Source organism: Mastacembelus armatus, chromosome 17, assembly GCF_900324485.2.
Source record: "Mastacembelus armatus chromosome 17, fMasArm1.2, whole genome shotgun sequence".
NCBI lineage: Eukaryota > Metazoa > Chordata > Actinopteri > Synbranchiformes > Mastacembelidae > Mastacembelus > Mastacembelus armatus.
In genome coordinates this window covers 8,410,285-8,418,214 of record NC_046649.1, presented here as the reverse complement: position 1 = coordinate 8,418,214, position 7,930 = coordinate 8,410,285, and the positions used below count along the sequence as shown (strand labels likewise).

The 7,930-nt window shown below is 39.7% G+C and overlaps 1 protein-coding gene across 11 annotated transcripts in view; it reads left to right on the top strand.

The window, feature by feature from the left end:
* Positions 1–1,065: 1,065 nt before the first annotated feature.
* Positions 1,066–7,930, top strand: part of tnk2b (tyrosine kinase, non-receptor, 2b) — a 48,453-nt gene continuing 41,588 nt past the window's right edge. For 6 of the 11 annotated variants that reach the window (XM_026312758.1, XM_026312749.1, XM_026312754.1 and 3 more), the window contains exons 1-2: positions 1,066–1,274; positions 7,184–7,427. The gene's annotated coding sequence lies outside the window, so the exon portion shown is untranslated. Of the gene's footprint in view, positions 1,275–1,514; positions 1,533–7,183; positions 7,428–7,930 lie in introns of those variants that run through there. The other 5 variants (XM_026312759.1, XM_026312752.1, XM_026312751.1 and 2 more) reach the window with 3 other exon arrangements.

The window sequence follows — 7,930 nt, the reverse complement described above, 5'->3', positions numbered from 1 at the left end:
AATTTTGGCAGCTTTCTGACCAACAGGGAAAAATTCACAAAATCAACAGGAATTGTTCTGAAAAGTTAATGTTCATTCATGATTAAAAAAGGTGGAAATTGTAAAAATAACAATCCATGTTTTTCTCTGCGCTTTATGTGTTTTTAATGAAATAAACACTCCCATTCATATGTGGAGTCATGATTTGATTTTTGGTTCTCATACACTTCTTTTAGAGTTACCCGAGGTTTTATTGCAGGTATTGCTGTGGTTGGTCCTAACTTGCTTGATTTTTATAAAACAAAAAACTTCTTTACTCCCTCGCCATAATTTTTTAAACATGTGTGTTGTGTTGAGCCCTCATTTCTCCATTGATTTTTATACTGTATATGTGAGATAATTCAGGTGAAAATGTTTTATTCTATTAATCAACAGGGATGGTGGTCCTGTCTGTATAGACCATCTTTACAGTAATGTAGTTGTTGTGACAAACATTGACCAGATGAGGGAGACAAAGTAAATCATATTTTCAGTTTTCCAAGTTTTATATTTCTTTTGGAAATTCCTGAAGTGAATGTCTTTATGTATTTAAGAAGGAGGATGGTTATAAATGTGAATACACCTCAATATATCATACAAAACAATTGGCTAACCTGTTCGTAGAAGCTGCAACTGTAGTAATATTGCAAAACAGTGGCATGTTCCTTTAAGAGTGGGCTGACAGCCTGAATCTGGACCAGAGATATGGAGACAAAGACGTCTCACTCCGCCGCACCAACAGATCATCATGAAGAGATTGAATTAGTTTTAGACTAAAATGTAAAATATATATATAGAAATAGGAATAGGAATAATATGCTACCTGACTTCTAACCTTCATTATAAAACTATTCCAAACCAACAATTATACCATATGCCTTAACTCGTTTAGTAGGTTTTATTTTGAATAAATACTCAACATGTTTTTTTTTTAAAGCAAAACATTTATATTATTATATTTTGCTACTACACGTGCACATACGAGGCGGTTGGTTTCGGTTAGTGAAGTGACCCATCTCAACCACACAGACGATCTTTGTGGTGCACAAAGACCTGACGCCAGGCGCAGCCTCGGCACTCAAACCCCGACTGTGTTTTCGGACCAGACTGGTGCAAACTTTGCCAGCTGTGGTCTTCCTGCAGGTCAGGAGCTACTTTTTAGGAAACTAGGAGCGAGGCTCTGTCCCGGCGGTGAGGATGTCAGGGCTGGCGGGGCTGTAGCCGGGTCTCTGCGGGGCCGGAGCTGAGGGTGACAGGTAAGCTGGGGCGCACTCACTTATTAAAAACATGACCGTAGCGTGTGTTTTGCAATGAAAAGTTAACAGAGAGAAAGCTGATGTGTGGGGCAGCCACTGGTTTTACCAGCCAGCTGTAGAGGCTGAGGGCGGGAAGCAGCCAACAGGTGAGAGCTGCTGTTCCCTCTGTTGTGAAACACTAACCGCACTTTGTTGCACAACCTGCAGTCGCTGATGGAGCTCACTAACTAACATTAAATGGACATGCATGCAGCACAGGTGAGTCGAAACTGAAAAGGTGTCACTTGGGAAGTCTGTTATCTGTGAAAGGATTTAACCTGTTTCTCCCTCTGGAAGCAAATACACATCCTGGATATTCAAGGTTTTGTGACGCTGTGCTGTGTATCAGTTTGCATCCCAGCGGTCAGACCACTCCGGACGGATAAAAATACCTAAAAGTATTAGACTTAAGAAAGACGGAAAATGAAGGTTAGCACCGCGGAGGCTCTTCATGTTCCCACTTGTACGTTATCTCTCTTCCTCTCTCCTGCTGTCTCTCTCTCACTCGCACCTGACACACCTGGTATCAGATCCGAGGCCCGAGGGCAGCTCTCTACCTGGTACTGTGTAAATCCCACGAGGCACACACTCACCCTCATGGAGAAGTCGCAACAAGTATTAGGGATTGTCAAATTCTGTCACTATTGTATCTTCATTCTGCTTCATATTTTACTTTATCCTTTTCTGTCTGTGCAGTCACATCTCTCTCTCTCTCTCTCTCACACACACACACACACTCACACACACACACACCAGCTGTAATAGCCATTATCTGTATCTTGTCTCTGAGTAATGCTCATAGTTTCATGTGTGGCAGATTTTTTTATTTTATTTGTACACATAAATGTAATGGTTGCCTGTTTGACTATAAAATCAGATTGACCCAGTATCTTCTGACAGGGTAAAAGTCCACGCTCGTCTTACAAATCAGGTACATTGCTGAATGCCACATGTGATTTGTTTCATGTAATGTTTTTATGCAAAGTATGCTTTTGCGTGACTTCATGTAGAGCATTAGTCGATTGAAAGTATTTTCTAAATGAATTGTTTGGTCTGTTGAATGTGAGAAAGCCAATGTTTTGTTTCAGTCCATCAAGAAATTCAGCTTATTATTATCAACTGAGAAAACAATAGAATCAGAGAGTTAATTGGCTAATTCAGTTAAAGTGTTGCATGTAAATGTCCTTGTACACAACAGCAACTTCACCACTTTTACTGACAACAGCCTGTGGCTAAAGCTGTTTGAGGTCAGAGCTGTGTGTCTCCACCCTTATATGCAGTTTTCTGCACACGTTAGGCACTTTTAGACAAAGGCGGATGCACTTACACTAGATGTTGCAAGAAAATACAGGATGTGATTGTGTTGAAGCTAAAAAAGAAGAAGCTGTAAAACAGCTGAAGTGAAGTGACAGCCAGTGGTAGAGCTGCCTATTGTCAGTATAATGGTTGCATGTAAAAGCCGCATGTTCATACAGTAGCACATTTTAGGGTTTGCTACTGCTGTTGTTATCTTGCATTTCCAGCAGGATAAAAAAGGATGATTTTGAAGTACTGAAGGGGTACCCTCTCTCCTTTCTGCTGCTCTTTCTTGGTGTTTTTGGCATTGAAACCCATGCAAACATTTTGTCGTATTCTTTTTCTACTGCTGCTCGAAATTGGGCGCTGATCGTGTTACTTCGGGATTTCACATTATTTACTAAACTAATTGGATGAGGGGGACAGTCATATGACATAAATGCAGTTAAGCACATTATCTAACACAGCCAGTCATGCAGTCCTTACTAAGAGGACTGAATTGAGGACCAGACTTATTTGGTGACAGACGAGACACAATCTTCAGACTGATTCTGTAAGGGAGAATTTCAGATTTTATTTGGGTGGTGAAATATTTTTGATGATCTCCAATTTACAGATTCCTAATAGTCCTAGAGTGAAAACTAGAGTTAACACGGTACTTTGCATGGCTAGTGTTACATATCAGGTCTAGTTTGATTTTGTTTTGCACAAACATGGAGCATAACAGTTTTAGAAAGGAAGGTAACTTACTGAGCCTGCTAATATTTAATAACACCATGGTAGAAATTATGGCTTATGGTTGTAACTGATCTATACAGCAAGACCTCCTATATATTGCTATTGTAATGCTTTATGAATTGAATCTGCTTCTTCCTAATGGCAGCATGTGGTGTGGTGTAGTGAGACCTAAATGTGTCGGTATTAAACTATTATTCCTGCTCTGAGACAGTGTGATTGGGCATATAAGACGGATAGAGAGGAGACTGTCAATACTGGCTTGATGCCCAGTTATCAGTACAGAAATAGTGTAAAATGTGGGCCGTGCCAATTCAGCAACTGGATGTCACAGTCTAGAGCAGTGTTACACCACTTTATTGCGTTATTAAAAAAATGTGGAAACGACTTGATGACTCAGAGCAATTCAAGCTCTAGTTTATACTGCAAGTCCAAGATGGTAATTAGGATTGACAACAGGGGTAAGATAACCAGTGTCAAGAGGCTTTTCAGCTTTTCATAGTAACTCGATAGTTTAGTGTAATTCATGAGCAGATAAGGAACAAAATGTTTTTTAGGATTTTAAAATTGTTTTACAACTTTGTTCTTATGTTTTTTTTCAACCTTATCACCCCTAGTTGGAGCTGGTATTAATCTTGTGCTTGTACAATTTTTGTTATTGCCAACATGAAAAATAGAGAAACCAAAAGTGCAGGCTGTGTAGCCAAAGTATGATATAGCTATTTTCTGGTAAAAATAATTTAAAACGTATAAATGAGCCATCCTCTTGGAGTGAATCACATGTTCCTGCATTAAGATAATCTTACATCCACCATCCTGTTTGCGGGAAATACTCTGTACTATAATAATTTGTAGCTGAAATTTGTTTCCCAAGAACTCTTTTTACTATTTACTCCTTTGATTAAAAATTGTAGTTCTGTTTCAAATTGGCATTAATGTGTCAATTGTCTTTCCACAGTCCACATCTATATGCACTTAATTCAGTCTGGGGTAGATAAATGTAAAAAATGAAAAAACAGAAATTTTAGAAATGGAACAATATGTAAACGAGACGTGTGGTGATTCATTCCTTCTCTATCCATAGCAACTATTGAAATGTGTGTGTTTGTGATACAGCAATAGTGAGTGTAGAAGGATTAGTAACTCTTCATACTCGCTCCTCTTCATCGCTGACTGGCAGAGAAAGCGTAGCTGTTCTCTGTCGTATTGTATGCCCCACTGACCGCAGCCTTGCTTTGTCCTCAGAAGAGGTTTTAGTTGTTCTGGCCTCTTATCTCTTATTACTATAGTAGCCTAGCAGCCTTGGAGTATTACTGTTCAGTGTCCATAGAGACATCATCAAAACAAGATATTGAACTGAGCTTCAGTATCTCCATAAAAATAATTCACTCTATGTGTTGTTAGTAATCTAAAAGAACAAGATAATGGTTGGTGTTCAAGATCTTCTGGTAAACTAAACATGATCCTTGATGATCGTCAATGAAAGGCTTTACTGTTAATGCAGTGAGTGGATTAGGACGGACCTCAGGAAAATACAGTAAAGGAAAGGTTTCTAGTCACCCTGAAGGGTATAAGGTTTTTTTAATGATAGAAGATGTTTAATTTTGTGGTAGACTGATATCACTAGCCTGAGTTGAACTACAGATACACATTTGAATTTGTTTGAGTCTTAATTTGCATCATATCAGGTGAGAGCTATCAGGTGTGCAAATTTTGACTGCAGGATCACTGTCATTTGTGACTGCTGATTAACTGCCTTTGCCTGGCCGTAGCGTAACTAAAGGGGATAAATGTGAGAAGTGGGTCAACATATACTGAAGTAGAAATACATGCATCTATGTAGAAAACAACAGTTTATACCTGGTCTGTGTTAGCAGCTTTGTGGGGATGTAGTTGGGGACAGCAATGCTAACATGCCCACATTTATAATGCTAACATGATAATGAGCAGCAGGTAATGTTTACCAAGTTCATAATCCTAGTTATTGGCATGCTGCGATTTATTAATACAGATTGAATTACGAATTTCTTTTTTGTGGTGTTTTATTATGGAAAATTAAATAATTGATTTAGTGATGGCATTTGACAAAAAGTCAAGAGGACACTAGCTTCAATAAATTACTGAAAAATCTGGAACAACACTGCCATTCTTAGAGCCATACTGCTATCACTGCTACAAAAATAATTGCAGTAAAATACACGTATTACTTTAGATCTCATAATTTATCTTGTATAAACCATAGGTCTTATTGTTCTACCGTAGGTTTTGTTGATGTAAAAGTGCAGATTAAAGATAGTTTTTTTGTTTTTTGTTTTTTTTTTGTTAATGCCTATAGCTGTTGACATTGATTGCAGTTAACACTCTGATCTCATTTATGCATGAGACCTGATTTATTGTGGCCCCTACATACTGTACATACTGTAGTTTATTTGGGTCTTTCTTACACTCTCTAGGTACTGGCATTGTTTATGTGTCTATGTGCCAGGGCGGGGACTGCAGCAGTAAACTACACAGTACCTTCTCCTCCCTCTCCTGTCCACTCTGTGTTGCATAACAAAATGTACAATCTGCTTGGGTTGCATGATGTTGCCCTCTGGCACGTTACAGTTTGTTGTGAACAGGAACAAAAAAAAAAGACGTGAGTTACTCTTTTAGCCATCGCTGATAGTGCATTATCAATAAATGAATGGCATGACTGAACTACAACTATTCCTATGAGCTTGTATGATTATTAGTGTCTGTTTGTGTTGCACTGTTTAGTCACATTGGCTGTTCCCTCAGACAAAGGAGTCATTTGTGGGGCGTATGCAGGGACAAAGAATAGCTTCGTGTTCCTCCTTGTTGTGAGCTTCTCTTCTGACACTGTAGACGCCAGTCAGCTACTTGACTAGGTGGTGGGTGGACTGCGTCCTCATGCGTCTGTGTGAATTGCATTGGTTTATTCATACTGCCCTGTCCTGCACGGGGCCTCTCAGGCATTCCTCTCCCAGCCCCCAGACCTGGCTTGGAACAATGTCAAGTCGATTCATACCCAACACTCGATGCTGCTTCCGGTAGTAGCCTACTGAAGATTGATTCAGCAGGCTACAGTAAAATAGTTTCACATTCACCACATCTTGTCTGTCAGCTCTTGAATTTGATCCAAGGTGATTATACTGCAAATTAATCAAAAATATCAAATACCTGTGACAACAGTTGTTTCGCTTTTGTTTTGTAATGGTATTATTATGAGTTACTCATCTCTGAGGTTAACTCATTTCAGGTGTTTGGTTTTGGTGGTTGCTGAAAGCTTAGATTATGCTAAACCTCAACCTTAATTGATGTGAACTTTCATTTGCCTTAAAATAAAGAGTAGTGGTAGACCATATAGGATCTACATGAAAGCTGATTGATGTCCCAGAACTTTCAGGTGTGTATATATGTTTAAAAAGCTGATCATTATTATGTATTATTACAGCACTATAGTGTTAAACCTAGCATTTTCATAAAATGTGCATATTATTAGCCTGTGTGTTCATCATTTAAACTAAGTATGTATATGCAGGGGGCCCTCCAGGTCAGTTCTCTTGAAACCCTGTAAATGTCCCCATGGCTCAGGCTCTGATTCCTTGTCTCAGTATTAGGTCTCTCTGTGGATACACAAAGACCCATGGATGCAGGTCATGTTCAGTTACTCAGGACACAGGGCTTGTTTGTCTGCCTTATGGTGTCCTCTGCAGAAGAAGATCTGCAGTTAGAGGTGACAAGGCAAGCTGTCAACAGGGCTCTTTACCGCAGAGACACTCTGTAGTCATTGATAATACTTACCTCGTATTTCTGAATTGTTTTTTTTTTTCTAGACAATTCTTGCAACGTCCTGGGCTTGTGTTTACCAATGGATGGCGATGAAATCATGTGAGCATGTGCTAACCTCACAGTGCCATGGACTTGTAGCTGTACAGACTCTTATCTCAATGGACTGGGGACCTTGCCTGCATGTGGTTGACTTTCAGTCATTAACCTGAGAGTAGCATCTGCTGTGTTGCAGGACGCTGGACCCAGACCAGGAAGTCACACCAGGCTTCAGTGGCTCAAATATTGCAGGTAAAAAGACTGCGTGCATGTGCACACACATGCTCATACATTCAACATCTCAGACCTTCGTGCTGTGCCAGTGCCTTGTTTTTTCTGAGTTTGCTGCAGCAGGGTGTGTTTGTGTGCTGTGCATGTTTTTGCTGTAGTGTACTCCATTTAAACACGCATGGATTTAGTTGTGTATCTGAACATTTATCTGCCATATTTTCTGTTTGTTATTCTGCCTCTGTGTTTGTGTATGTGAGCTAAGCAGACATGAGATCATGCTCAACAGTGACTGTGTTTTCTTGAGAGTGGGAAGGTCCACAGGCCAGTTCAGTTTATGTCTGAATGGGAACTATTCACCTTTAAAATGGAGGGGAGCAAACACTAGGGATGATGTCATGTTGGTTTTCCGTGTGTGTGTGTGTGTGTGTGTGTGTGTGTGTGAGGGTGTGTGTGTGTGTGTGTGTGTGTGTGTGTGTTAAAGCTAGAATAGCAGAATGGTGGTGAAAAGAAAACAAAAGTTTTAT